Here is a 15,278-nt window from a genome sequence, read left to right as displayed (position 1 = left end):
CGAGTGGAGACTGATGCGTCAGACTGGGCCATCGGAGCAGTCCTGTTGCAGCAAGATGGGAGGGGGGATTGGAGACAATGCGCCTTTTTCTCCCAGAAGCTGAACAAGTCGGAGCAAAAATACAGTATTTATGACAAGTAGTTGCTGGCGATTTTTGCAGCTTTTAAACAGTGGAGGCACTTTACTGATTGGGGCGAAACATCAGATACAGGTGTGCACGGATCATAAGAACCTGGAGTACTGGTGGATCGCATGTGTGTTGTGCCAAAGGCAAATACGCTGGGCGGAGTTTTTTGCCAGCTTCAACTTTAGGATTCAGTACGTCCCAGGAGAGCAGAACGTGAGGGCAGATGCGCTATCACGTAAACCAGAGTACTGGGCAGAAGAGGGACCTCCTGTAGCCAGGCTCATGTTCCCGGAGGACAGGTGGACTTGTGGGGGGGGGGGCACTGGCAGAGGAAAATGAACTAGTGCAACTGATCAGCGATGATGTTTTTGCTCAGGGGTGGGGGAGCTGAGGGAGGTTTTGAGGAGAAAGGGGGACTGATGTTCTATCGGGGGCACTGTATGTGCTGGGTGAATCCCTAAGGGCCAAAATTCTCAAGCAGCTCCACGACAACCCCACTGTGAGGCATTTTGGGCAACACAAGACCATGCTGTTGGTTACAAGGGACTTTTGGTGGCCCAAAGTGAGGGAGGACATGCGGGAATATGTGAGAGGTTGTGACACATGTCAAAGGGCTAAGGGGGAGAGGGCTGCTCCGGCAGGGTTACTAGAACCTTTGCCCACACCAGAGAAGCCATGGGAGGTGGTGTCCATAGATTTTATAACGGACCTACCCACGTCCAGACGTAAAACAGCAGTCATGGTGGTGGTGGATCTACTGACCAAGATGTGTCACTTTGCGGCATGCTCCCATGCAGTGACCGCGGAGGAGACCTCCAAGCTGTTCGTAGAGCACGTGTTTAGACTGCATGGAGTTCCTTCAAGGGTAATTTCTGACCGGGGGGCGCAGTTCACCTCATGATTTTGGCGCAAGCTCATGGGTTTGCTGCAGGTATAGGTGAGCTTCGTGACAGCAAGGCACCCCAAAACCAACAGGCAAGAGGAGAGAGCAAATGCCATTTTGCAGCAGTATTTGTGATGTGTCAGTCAGAGACAGAACAATTGAGTGGAGAAATTAGCACTAGCAGAGTTTGCGTACAACAACACTTAAAACGTGTCCACAGGGATAAGTCCTTTCCTTGCTAATTACAGGTGTCACCCCAGGGCCTTTCTGGGGCGGGGGGAGTAGTCGTGGAGTGTGCCGGCCGCCGAGCAGTTTGCTGAAGAAATGGATGCCATTTGCCAACAGCTCCAGTTGAACCTGGAGAGGGCCAAGGAGGTGTACAAGAGGGAAGCAGACAGGCATCGAAGACCAGGGGAGGTCATCCGGGTGGGGGATAGGGTGGGGGTGTCCACGCAGGGGCTGCCCTGGAGGGGTGGGTGCAGAAAGCGCAAGCCTAGGAGGGTGGGGCCCTTTGAGGTCATGAGTGAGCACCGGGGGACGGGTCGACGAGAACTGCGCTGCAGAAGAACACCCTGAGGATCGCCTCGAAACAATGGGGTTGGGGGAGGGCTGGAAGGATTTTTTTGTGGACACAGAATATGACGACGACATCTTTCTAGGATTCTCTCCCTCGCCTCGCAATATCAGTGAGGAAGAGGTAGCTGTCTGTCCTGAGGATGGGAAGGGGGGTTTTGAGGAGGGGGTGGATGTCAGGGATCTGTTGGCTGAGAAGGGGAGAGAGATCGGAATGTACAGGGAGCCGCCTCCTTTAATGAGCAGCTGCACTTCGTCAGAAAGAGAAGAGGAGGAGGGGCTGTCAGGAAACACGGAAACAGAGAGAAAGGAATAGCCTCCAACACTTCGGTTTTTATGTAGGGAGAGGAGGAAAAGGGGGGCTCAGGAAGTTTCTATGCTGGAAAGGGAAAAGGCACGAGCCACTTCCAGCAACTGATAGCGATTGAGGAAGACATGCTTTTAAGAGCTCTGTACTGTACATAGTTTTTGGACGTAATAAATCTTGTAAAAGCTGGCTGGAATCCCGGGTTGTTATCTCAGCTAGCACCCACATATCGTCCCTGACACTTGGTTCCTAAAGTATCAAAAATGGAAATATGTCCTAAAACTTGCTCAGATCACAATGCAGTTTTTATGGAAGTGAAAATGTTGGTACAGGGATCTTTCAGATGGAGAATGAATGATGATTTGTTGAGGAGTGAACAAATTGTAAATAAAGCCCCAAAAGCCCTAAGGGATTACTTTGAGATTAATACCAACCAGGTTGTGAAAACTAGGGTTATTTGGGATGCTAGTAAAGCAGTAATGAGAGGATTCCTCATTCAACAAAATTCAGTTAGGAGAAAGATTCAGAATGAGAAAAAAGACAAATTTTTAGATCAACTAAGAGATAAAGAGAAGATTCTTAGAGGCAACCCAAAAAATTTGCAGACACAAAAGGAAATTAAAGCTTTACAGGCTCAGTACTCATAGATTATTAATCAAGAAATAGAATGGAAGATAAAGAGGATGGGACAAAAGAACTTTTTATCTGCAAATAAATGGGGGAAACTCTTAGCTTGGCAACTAAAGAAAAGGCAAAAACAAAGCACTATTACCAATATCGTAACAGAAGGAAAATCCATTGAGAACCCTGTCGACATAAGAAGATGTTTTCAGAATTACTATAAACAGCTGTATAAAAAAGGTAAAGAAGATAAAGTATTAATTGAGCAATTTATAAGAACTAATGGTTTGCAGAAGATTCCCGAAAGTAAAAAAACCCTACTAAATGAGCTAATTGCAACACAAGAGATAGAAAATGCTATAAGTTCAATGCAACTTGGCAAGGCCCCGGGACCGGATGGTTTATCAGCAAAATATTATAAGACATTGAAAGACTGGCTTATTCAGCCCCTGATGGAAGTTTGCAATAAGATCATAGGAGGGGACAAAGCACCTGAAACCTGGAAAGAAGCTTACATTACTCTGATCCCAAAACAAGACCAAGATAGATCTAATGTAAAGAATTATAGACCAATTATCAGACCTGGGCAAAGTATTGCGAGGGCCAGATGAGAAAGCTTTGTGTGTGGTACACTGTTTCTGAGGATCCCCCAGCTCCTATAACAGATGCATGGGTTGCAGCAGATTCAAAAGCCATGGGAATAATTCTGCTCTCGGTAGCTCCAGAAGAGTTAATTCCCCTGGCTGGGAAAACCAGCTTGCGTGAGATGTGGCAGGGTCTGGAGGCCTCTCATCTCTGACAGGAAGCTGGATCTGTGTTGCTTTACTTCAGAAAGCTGCACAAGAAGCGTTTGGGGCCAGATGAAGACCTTAGAGCCCACATTTTGCACTTGCAGCATCTGAGACAGGAATTAGTTCAAAGAGGTTTCACCATGCTGGAATCTCTGTTTGCTATTTTGATATTGGATTCCCTAGACGATAGTTACCATGCTGTGGCAAGCCAGCTGGCAACTTTACCTGTGCAGGAGCTCATTGCTTCAAAGGTTTTGGCGACCCTCCAAAATGAATATGATAGGAGGAACACAGTGGAACCAGCTTGTGTGCTTTAGTTTTTTTTGTGTTTTTTTTTAAATGATATTTATGAAGTTTTACAAAAGGTAAAAAGACAACAAACAACAGACATCAAAAATACAAACAACATCAAAAATCATAAAGAGAAAAAAAGAAAACATAAAAAAGATTCAACCTAGTAATAAAAAATTAAAAAGAAAACTCTGGTTCATTTTAATAGTCTTCAAAACCTTATTTTCCTTACTTCCTCCCACCTTCCCTTCTTGTATTCCACTTTAAAAGTTTTTTCAGCAAGCTCATTCATATTCATTTTCATCCTTTATCTTTCCCTTTGTACTCTTACTTATCTTAATCGCTAGAACCCCATCATTTCATTTACACTGCCCTTAGCACTCATAGATTTTACAATAATTTTGTAGATAAACTTTAAACTTCTTCCACCAACTCTTCTCCTTGATCTCGGATTCTGCTGGTCATTTCTGCCAGTTCCATATAGTCTATTACTTGTATCTGCCACTCTTCCAGGGTGGGTAGATCTTGTGTCTTCCAGTGTTTTGCGATGAGTATTCTTGCTGCTGCTGTAGCATACATAAAAAAAGTTCTATCCTTCTTTGACACCAATTGGCCAACCATACCCAGAAGAAAGGCCTCTGGTTTCTTTAGAAAAGTATATTTAAATACTTTTTTCAGTTCATTATATATCATTTCCCAGAAAGCCTTAATCCTCGGGCAGGCCCACCAAAGGTGAAAGAAAGTTCCTTCCGTTTCTTTACATTTCCAGCATTTGTTATCAGGCAGATGATAGATTTTTGCTAGCTTGACTGGGGTCATGTACCACCTGTAAATCATATTCATAATATTCTCTCTTATGGCACTACATGCCGTAAATTTCAAACCGGTGGTCCACAACCGTTCCCAGTCAGCAAACATGATGTTATGACCAATATCTTGTGCCCATTTTATCATAGCGGATTTAACCGTTTCATCCTCAGTATTCCATTTCAGCAGCAAGTTATACATTCTCGACAATACCTTGACACTGGGTTCTAACAATTCTGTTTCTAGCTTCGATTTTTCCACCTGGAAGCCAATTTTCCTGTCCAAATTATAGGCCTCTCTTACTTGAAAATAATGTAACCAATCACGCACCTTATCTTTAAGTTTCTCATAGCTCTGCAATTTCAATTTATCTCCCTCTTGCTCCAGAATTTCCAAGTATTTTGGCCAGTTAGTTTCCATATTAAGTTTTTTCAAGGCCTTAGCCTCCATTGGAGAAAGCCACCTTGGGGTTTTATTCTCCAAAAGATCTTTATATCTGACCCAGACATTAAACAACGCTTTTCTGACAATATGGTTTTTGAACGACCTTTGTACTTTATCCTTACCATACCACAAATATGCATGCCATCTGAAAGCATTATCATATGTTGCTATCAAAGGGTTAAAAGGTAGCAGAAACGCTCTAATCACTGAGCAGCTGGAGGTCATTAGGCTTCCAGGAACATGAGTTTGTATAAATAGTCTCCCGTGTGTTTGTTCTCCCCTTCTCCCCTTTTGGGCGTGTTTGCTGATATGTGTGGTTCGTCGCCGGGGGTTTTTTGTTTTGTAAATAAACCTTATCTTTGAGTTCCAAACCGCATGCTCCAAGACTGTTCTTTGAAAAGAAATACTGCCTCTCCTGCCCTTCTTAAACCGCTGTGCGAAATGCTCTGCTGTAGTGGGACTTGTGACGATGGAAGCGCACTGGGCATTTACATTAAACTAATTAAAGTTTAATGGGACATCATATCCTTCCAGATCAAGAATGTCTGTGTTCTCAAGAAGTAGCCATTCCTTCAGCCAGCGAAAAGCTGCCGCCTCATAATATAGTTTAAAGTCCGGCAGGGCAAACCCCCCTCTCTCTTTCACATCAGTAAGAATTTTGTATTTAATCCTGGGCTTTTTGCCCTGCCAGACAAATCTAGAAATTTCTTTTTGCCACTTCTTGAAACAGTCCATCTTGTCAATTATCTGTAACGATTGAAACAAAAACAATAGTCTTGGCAATACATTCATTTTGATGACTGCTATTCTACCCAGTAAGGATAACTTTAAATTTGTCCATATCTCAAGATCTTTTTTCACTTCAGACCAACATTTTTCATAATTATCTTTAAATAAGTTAACATTCTTTGAAGTCATGTTCACCCCTAGGTATTTTGTTTTTTCCACTACTGTTAAACCTGTTTCTCTCTGAAACCTGTCTTTCTCCATTTGTGTTAAATTCTTCTCTAAAACCATAGTTTTTAATTTGTTAAGTTTAAACCCTGCCACCTGACCAAACTCTTGTATTAGTTCCAAAACTCTTCTAGTACTAGGGATTGGCTCCTGTAATGTCAAAACTAGGTCATCTGCATAGGCTTTTAATTTATAATGTTTCACTCCGACCTGTATACCCTGAATCTGTTGGTCCCTTCTAATCATATTCAGCAATATCTCCAGGACTGAAATAAAAAGTAGAGGGGAGATTGGGCAGCCTTGTCGTGTCCCTTTCTCTATCTTAACTTCTTCTGTAACTGCATTGTTCACAATTAACTTTGCCTTTTGTTCCGAGTAGATCGCCCCTATACCGTTTCCAAACCTTTCTCCCATCCCCATCCCTTGCAGATTTTTCTTCATAAAACTCCAAGAGATGTTATCAAAGGCTTTCTCAGCATCTATAAATATCAATACTGCTTTTGTATTGATATTAACTTGTAATTTTTCCAAAATATCAATTAAGTTCCTTGTGTTATTTGACATATGTCTACCTGGGAGAAAGCCTGCTTGATCTTTATGTATAATTCCTGCCAAAACTTTTTTTAATCTTTTAGCTAAAATGTCTGCAAAAATTTTGTAATCCACGTTAAGTAGGGTTATGGGGCGGTAGTTCTTAAGCTGTGTCTTTTCCACTTCATTTTTCGGTATAAGAGTGATATAAGCATCTTCCCACGACTCCGGCGCTCTTTTCCCCTCCATAATTTCGTTGCAGACCTCCATTAATGGTTGAATTAGATAGTCTTTCATCACTTTATAATATTTGGAGGAAAGCCCGTCTGGACCTGGAGACTTGCCAAGTTGCAGATTCTTAATGGCACCTTCAACGTCCTGTTCAGAAATTTTTCCATTCAATATTAGTTTGTTCTCTTGTGAAATATTTTGTAATCCATTTGTTTCTAAAAATTCGTCAATCCTGGTCTCATTCTGTGGCCCTTGTGCGTACAATTGTTTAAAATATCTCTGGAAACAGTCTTTAATCTCCTGTGGGTTTTGTACATTCCTTCCATTTACTTCAAGATTTGTCACAGTGTTTAGTTTTTGTCTTTTCTTCAGCTGCCATGCTAGCAGCTTTCCACACTTATTAGCTGATTCAAAAGTTCTTTGTCTCATTTGTTTAATCTTCCATTCTATGTCCTGATTAACCAGTTTCAAATATTGTGCCTGATATAATTTAATTTCTCGCAGGATCTCCTGTGACTTTGGTTTAGTCCTTAGTCTCTTCTCTCCATCTCCAATTTTCTCCAAAATCTTTCCTTTTCTTTCTTCTTGAAGTCTCCTCTTTAAGGTGTTTTGTTGGATCAAAAAACCTCTCATGACCGCCTTACTCGCGTCCCAGATTATTCTTTTTTCTACAGTTGTCTTCAGGTTTATTTCAAAGTAATCTTTCATAGTTTTTTGGGCCTTCTTAATAATTTCACAGTCTCTAAATAAGGTGTCATTCATTCTCCATCTAAAGGAACCAATCGGTGTTAATTTCATGTCCATTTTCACAGGATTATGGTCGGAGCAAGCTTTTGGGCAGATTTCCACTTTCCGTATCTTAGGTGCCATCCCTCTTGTAATCCAGATTTGGTCAATTCTTGTCCATGTCATATTGGCTTCAGAGAAAAAGGTCCCCTCTCTACCTAGGGGGTTTTTAGTTCTCCAAATGTCGATCAAGTCCATATTGTCTGTCAATTCAAAGAAAGTCTTTGGTAGCCTTCCATCTTTTGTAACTACCTGTCTTTCAGATTTGTCCATGTTTGTTGACACAACTCCATTCATATCTCCCATCAAAATGATGTTTTGGTCCATGTAATCGAGCAACGTCTCATGCAGTTTTTTATAAAAGTCTGATTTTCCCTCATTAGGTGCATAGACTCCAATTATTAAAACTTTTTCTCCATATAATTGTATTTCAATTGCAATGAATCGTCCATGTTCATCTTTAAACAAAAATTTTGGTGTCAATTTCTCTTTTGCGTATATCACTACTCCTCTTTTTTTTCACTTTATCCGATGAGATAAATTCTTGGCCTAATCTCTTATTTATCAATAATTTCCTGTGGAGTCTGGTTATATCAGTTTCTTGTAAACAAATCAAGTCCAATTGTTCCTTTTTTAACATGTGAAAAATTCTCTTCCTCTTGCTAGGGGAATTTAGGCCCCGAATATTCTAAGTTAACATCTGCAGAGACATGTTGTAGTTATTATGACGTTCCTCCGACTGCTCCTAAAAGTTGTTCTTCCTCTGATGGTTGTGTCTCTTTCTCTGGCCGGTCCAACCCCAGGGGGTGCCTGTCCAAGTCAGGTGGTCCCAATCCTAGTGCCTCCAGATCTTTTGTTCTTGCCTCCCTTCGTAGTTCTTCACCAAAATCTTTCAGGAAACTCACTTTATCTTCCTTTGATCTTATCTTAATTTTCTTTCCTTTGAATGTAAACGAGAGGCCTTGCGGGAATTCCCACCTGAAGAGGATGTTGTTCTTTCTTAGTAGGTCGACCAAATCACTGTAGTTGGTTCTAAGATCTAGTAGGTATTTTGGGATATCTTTAAAAATTTCAATTCTCTCACTTCCAATCTCAAGTGCTTTCTGGTAATGTAGGCTCAGTATTTTACCTCTTTCTTCTTTTGATCTTAACGAAATCAAGCAGTCCCTCGCCTTGTTCTTCCTTCTGACCCTTCCCAATCGAAAAGCACTCACTATCTTAATTTCTTCAGGGTCCAGACCCCAGAAAGTCTCAAATTCCAATGTAAGGAACTCTATTAATTCTCCTTCCTCTGTTTCCGGGACTGCTCTTATTCTCAAGTTGGCCTGCTTTTCCTTAAGTTCAATCAAAGAAAATTGTGCCTTGTAGTCATCCAGTTTTCTATTAATTGGTGGTATTTTTTCCTCTACCGCCAAGATCCTCTCTTTTGCTTCCTCTGCTATCTGTTTAGTCTCCTTGGATTCCTGCAGTAGCCTGTCAATTGCCTGGGTATTAGAGTTCACTTTCTGCCCCACGTCATTCACTTTTTGTCCAAGGTCTTTAATAGTTGAGGTATTTAAGTCTATCTTGGTTGACAAATTTTGTAGAGCAGAGAGAATCTTGTCCAATGTTGCAGAATCTGATCCTGCTGGTCCTGGTCCTTTAGCTTCTTCTCTTTCTGTGACTTGTGGGGCAGAAAGGCCTGTTAAAGATGGTCTTCTGTAGTGTTGTTGTTGCTGTGTCAACAATTGCTGCTGTTGTCTAGTTTTATATTTTATAGCTTTCTCTTGCGCCTTCTCCTGGGCCTTATCTTGTGGTTTGTCTTGATCCATTCCTGCGCCGCAAGAAGTCAAGGTCACTTACACAGTTCTCACAGCTCCCAGGATTGTTTCTCAGCAATGATAAAAAGGCAGCTGCAGTGGAAAATCCCCAGCTATAACACAAGATACCACTAGGGGAGCAGAGTAGCAAAATGTTTCATGGATGACAACTATAGAACGGTATCTTCATAAGTATAATAATGTTACACAGATAGCAACAGTTGCAAGCTCAGATAGTCCCAAAAAGTTACCAATCTTTTGCAGAGGTCTACTGTAATAGTTACAATGTCATAAAACGGTGCATTCAAAGTGACCTTTCAGATACTTAAGGCAGACCGAAGTCAAGGATTGAGTGGTAGGTTCAAACCCCCCCTTTCCACTTTTTTGGGGGGGTTCTTCTGTCAGGCAATGAGATTTAGCTCTTTATAAAAGTTCAAATTCTGTGGTTCCCAGCACCATTGTCCCTTGCTTTTAAGCTGTCTACAAGTCGGCAAAGCAGGCTTCCTGTTTAAACTTTGCCGATTTCAGGTTCAAATTCAAGATCAAAGTCCAGGGATCAAAGTGTCAAAGTCAAAGTCAAGTTGCTAGTTCTTTAAGTCCTTTCCTTTGATCCTTTCAAAGTTCCCCCAGTCTTACTCACGGGTAGATGTTTCAATTCGATGTTCACAGGAAAAAGGTCAGCGCTCTCCGGCAACTGCTATGCAGCTTCACTCCGTAGAAGTAGCGATCGACTCCCAGCACAGCGCAGCCCCGCTCCGCTCCGGAGCTCTTTACAGAGCTCCTTTGACAGTTCGGGGTGCGCTCCGCGTGCCCACTGAGTCCCACGGCCCCAGGCTTCTCCCGCCTGCGGGTTTTTTAAGGGTCCTCCGCTTCGCTGCAGCGGTGGACCCGATTTCTACGGAGCCTCTCCCTCCGGTTAGAGGGAATCCGCCATTGCTGGTAGGCGCCGCCTCCGGAAGCCCAATTGCAACAACTTCTTGGGCATCTGAATTGGGCTCGCTTTTTCCTTGCATTACCTACCAGCACATTATCACCATTGTTTTCAGCGCTCGCAGGACACAAGGATCCAGCAGATGTAATCCAGGTCACTTCGGCAATGATCACTGCATTACAAACCGTTAATCAGCACCTGCGATCTATTCTTGTGGACAGGATCACAGAAGCCGCTGCACATGAGCTTCACCTGGCAGTGTTTGCTACAGCCTTGTTGCCAACAGGGATCTTATATGCGCAGACGGACAAGAAGAAGACTATCTGCATTATAGAATGGTTACATCTACCACATACCCCTCCAAAAAACATTTATTCAGTAATTGAATCCACATCAGACATTGTCATTAAAGGACGTTCACGTGCCTTGGCCTTGAGCGGTTTCGATGCTGCATCAATCTATTTGCCTTTCTCGCAGACTGAACAGCAGCATTTATTCATAACCAATGCTGCCTTGCAAATCGCTTTGGCTGATTTTATAGGTGTCATCATTTTTAACCCTCCAAAGGATGACCGTTTGACATTTCTGACACAGGTCACCTATGTTTTTGCTACCCCCTTGTCTCTCACACCGCTCCCCTCTGCATTGACCCTTTTCACGGATGGAACAAGAAGTAGGGGGGTAGTGACATGGGAGGAGGGAGGAAAATGGAGATGTTTATTTACCCCTCCACAGTCTTCTGCTCAGCGAGCTGAGCTAGCGGCTGTGATTCTTGCCTTTCAATCCTTTCCTACTCAACCTTTCAATCTTATTGTGGATACTCAGTATGTGTATCGCATTTTTGCTGTCTTACCAATATCTTATATAACTCCTTCCTTGGATTCTGACTTGCTTTCTTTGTTTCTTGCCCTGCAGGCCTTACTTCAGCACAGAGAGTTCCCTTATTATGTTGCACATCTTCACTCCCACACATCACACCCAGGGTATTTAGCAGAAGGCAATGCAAGAGCAGATGCAGCGTTGAGAGACATTTCTGCCTTTTCTCTCTTTTCTGATCCTGTATTATGTCATAACACCTTTCACCTCCCTGCGAAAACATTGGCAAAGCAGTTTTCTATTCCTTTGGCCCAAGCTAGGGATATTGTGTCCCAGTGTGCTTCCTGTTCTAAATCTCAGCTGGCCGTTCCTTTTGATGCTGTCAATCCTAGGGGCGCGTCTGCATTGGTGTGTTGGCAGATGAATGTCACACACACACCTGTGTTGGCTCCACTCTCCAAGGTTCACCTCACGGTGGACACCCACTCTGGATTCATATGGGCTACGCCCATGAGGGGGGAAACAGCTCGTCATGTGATCCAGCACACCATTCGCTGTTTCTCAGTCATGGGTAAACCTGCGCGCATCAAAACTGATAATGGCCCAGCATATATTTCTAAAACATTTTCGGAATTTTGTATGTTGTGGAATGTAAAATTAACTCATGGCATACCCTTTAACTCCACAGGACAAGCTATAGTGGAAAGAGCGCACCTGACGTTCAAAACACTGTTGTTTAAGCAGCTTGGCGGCCGAAGCATACCAACAGCAGATATCCCTTCGGCAGTCCACCAAGTTCTTTTTGTACTTAACCATCTTTTATGTCTACATAATAGGACCCATACTCCCGCTGAATTGCATTTTAGGAAGGAGGAGGCACTCCCTCGCCCCTTGGTGGTGTACCGACGCTTGCCTGATCCCACGTGGCATGGCCCTGTCCCGCTGATCACGTGGGGACGAGGATACGCGGCAGTGGACATCGAGGACAAGCCTTTGTGGGTTCCAGCTCGATGCGTGAGGCCATGGCGAGTCCCTTCAATTGCGGAAGCGCCTTCCTCACCATCTGCCTCACCATCCTTTGTTGCACCGTTATACAAGGAAGAGAAGCAGACGACCCAGTCCAGTTGAAACCACCATATTTCACCTTATCAGCTGGCAAGTCGCAGTTGTCAGAATCCTACTCTGGCTGGCAGCATCCACGGCTCAGCCACTCTTGAACTAGAAGAACTGTGTTGTTGAATAAGACTTTTAGGGGAGAAAATTCTCATAAGATATGGAGGGATAATATTTTTGTACAAGATATGATTAAGTTTACCAGTTTATTGCATGCTGCTAGATGCTGGCTGTGCATGCACATACCCCCTTTTGCCCGTCATTCAGGCTTAATGCTTCATGGTGTGCCTGTCAATGGATCTTTTCAATTTACAAATGTTATATCACCTAACCAAACTTTTTGGCCTCCAGTACAATTGACCCTCTATGAGCCTGCCTCCACTTGTTTCCAAATTAAAGGGGAAAGAATCATGGGGCATATATCCAAACTGTCAATATACATTGAATTTCACCTTTAATAGCTCTTGTTCTCTTACAGGAACATACAGTGACCAATCTCAGTGCTATAGGAGTGACACCAGTGCATGGCTAAAAACTAGAAAAGAAACCTACCATGCAAATTGGAGTCTGAATTCTTCTATCCCTGGCTTAGCAAATGCTGCTGATTAGCAATTTCATATCAGTTCCTTATTTACTGCAGCCTTTACTTGGTCCCAACAGAGTAGTAATAGCAGCTATTTACTCCAAAGAGAGTTATGGTTGCTTTGTGGCGAAAAAGCATACAAAGCAAACCTCAAAACCTCAAAACCTCACAGGCACATGTACCTTGGGTATTGTGGTTCCGTTGTTGTATAAGGTTGATAAGTTACCATTTTCTCTTAGACTACGAAATTGTCGGGAGGTTAATTCACCCATAAATCAATATATCGGTACCCAGATTTCTCGGGCCTTGCTGCCCTCAGTGGGCGCAGCAATGAACTATAGGGATCTCCATCGGCTAGCAAATTGGACTGAAGGATTATTCAATGATACCATAAAAGCTTTGAAGAATCTCAACCAGGAGGTATCTGCAATGAGAGAGGTGGTCTTACAAAATCATTATGCTTTGGATGTCATTTTAGCCTCAAAAGGAGGGGTTTGTGCACTTGTTCATTCTCATTGTATGTTTATTCCTGATAATAACGTCAGTATATCTGCGACGATTGATCATATGGAAACCATGGTAGCCCACAATCCGTTTGCCCCCCCTCCTTCCGTTGATCCATGGGCATGGTTATATTCTTGGCTTCCGGATGGAAGTTGGTTTCGACATTTATTGATTTTAGTGATCATTATAGTAGTTATTTGTGTTATTTTGTGTTGCTGTATACAGTGTATTCCTTCTTTAATCTCTATATGTACTGCATGGTTCTCCGGTCAGCGGCCTGCTTCCGGCCTTACAAGAGTAGCCCATCGCACTCGTTATAACCGTATTGGTACTGACATATATGATTCTGATTAATAAAATAAAGAAAGAGGGCATGTGGGAGTCATAAAGCCAAGGCAGAGGCTTGTAAATACTGCAGGGTGCCCCCTGACATTCCTCTGCGCAATGATTACCTTATATGGTGACGGATGCAATAAAACCCTTGACCGGATGAGGTAACAGGAGACTTTGGGAAAACGGCCATGCGGCTGGGAGGACAAAGGATAATAAACAGTTGCCGGAGGAGAGAGGTTGGAAGGGGCTGCCCGGCCATTATGAAAATACTCTCTGCCTCATTGTGTCTTCTTTCTATGCTATGCTAAGCACCATCTATGACGGCAGGATTCCGTCAGCAGAAAGCCCAAGCGCCTCACCTAGCCGGGCTGGCCAGGAGGCAGACACGCCACTTCCGTCGCCCAGTTTGTGCAGGGGGTGAAACTGTGATAGGAATTTTATGGTCTTAGATATATGGTAATGATCATAAGTGTACCAACCAAGCTCGTACATATATCAGCACAGGAAGACCAACCTGGAACCATTTTGATTCCTAAACTGAGCCAATGTTTTCTCTGCAAGGTCAAAGTGGGAAACCTCCCATTGTCTCTTTCCTCACAAATCCTGTCTTAAGGGCACATTTAAGATATGAATAGGGTGTGAGCCTGTGACCTGGCCCAGGAAATAAGTATTTATCATTACAAAGGACTGGCCAGGCTACCCAGGCAATCCAATCAAGTAACCTGCTAGACAGGAGATAAACAAGGACAGGAGAAAAACAACATTCAAATTTTCTGTTTTAGACCGCCTTTTTGTGATGTAGGTATGATGTATCTGAGGGGTGGTCTTAGGTTACACCCCTTCTGTGATGTATGTATGATGTTTCTGGGGGTGGTCCTGATCTACAGGATGGGAATTTCAAAAGTCTTTATAAGGCCTTGCATGCCATTTTTCTGTGTTCCTCCTCTCTCCTGCATGTGAGGGGAGCACCCTGTTGCAACAGATCAATAAAGATCAGGCTTACTAGCTGCTTTGCTTCTCAATATTCTCTGGTTGGCCTCTGTTATTCTCTCCTATCAATAGGGAACCTATGTAAGGACTCTATACGGGCTCTTGGATACCCCATAAGGGAAAAGGGCAATTTTTATTTACAACAAAACGCAAGGAGGGGAGGCGGAGATTGTTGGATAATTGGCGTGACGTCGCTAATTGTTTTACGACCCCAATTAGCTCCAGCTTACAGCGATCTCCGGGTCCGGCACGATTCCCTCAAGCTGCGCCGATCCTTCCGTCCGCCACTAAGTGCAGAGTAAAACACAGCGGAGCTATTGCGTCCCGGTGTAAAAGATGCAAACACACCTAAGCGTCTGTGTGTTTATTTATCAGTCTTTATTACAGCAGTAAAAATAACAAATCAGCATTTCTCAGATTCTCCTGGGCTGCTAGCAGCCATGGCTACCGTCTCCCTTGGAAGCAGAGACGGAACAGTGAGGAACAACTCCTCCCTCTTTCAGAGTCACGCGACAGGAATTGAGGGACGTCACACAGAACTCTTTAACCCTGTGAGTTCTGAAAACATTCACACCCCCTCTTCCCTCCATTCCTGAGGTGACTTGTGGATGTACCTTTACAGACCTCTGTGAGATCAATCCCTTCCCCAATGCCTTGCGCCTTCTCTTGGCGTTCTCGTCAGGCACCTGAGGAACATCCTCACAACTCTCAGGTTCGCACTGTGCTAAACCAACCCACACCCCTGTGGCCTGATACCTCTCAGGTGGAATGCCCTTCGTTGTGCGACTGGACCGCCTGGGCACAAACTCAGGTATTTCCTCTGACTCACTGTGGTCAGCAGGTGTGTCCTCTGCATCACGGGA

This window comes from Podarcis erhardii, assembly GCF_964252035.2.
Source record: "Podarcis erhardii genome assembly, chromosome: W".
NCBI lineage: Eukaryota > Metazoa > Chordata > Lepidosauria > Squamata > Lacertidae > Podarcis > Podarcis erhardii.
This window is presented reverse-complemented; position numbering follows the sequence as displayed.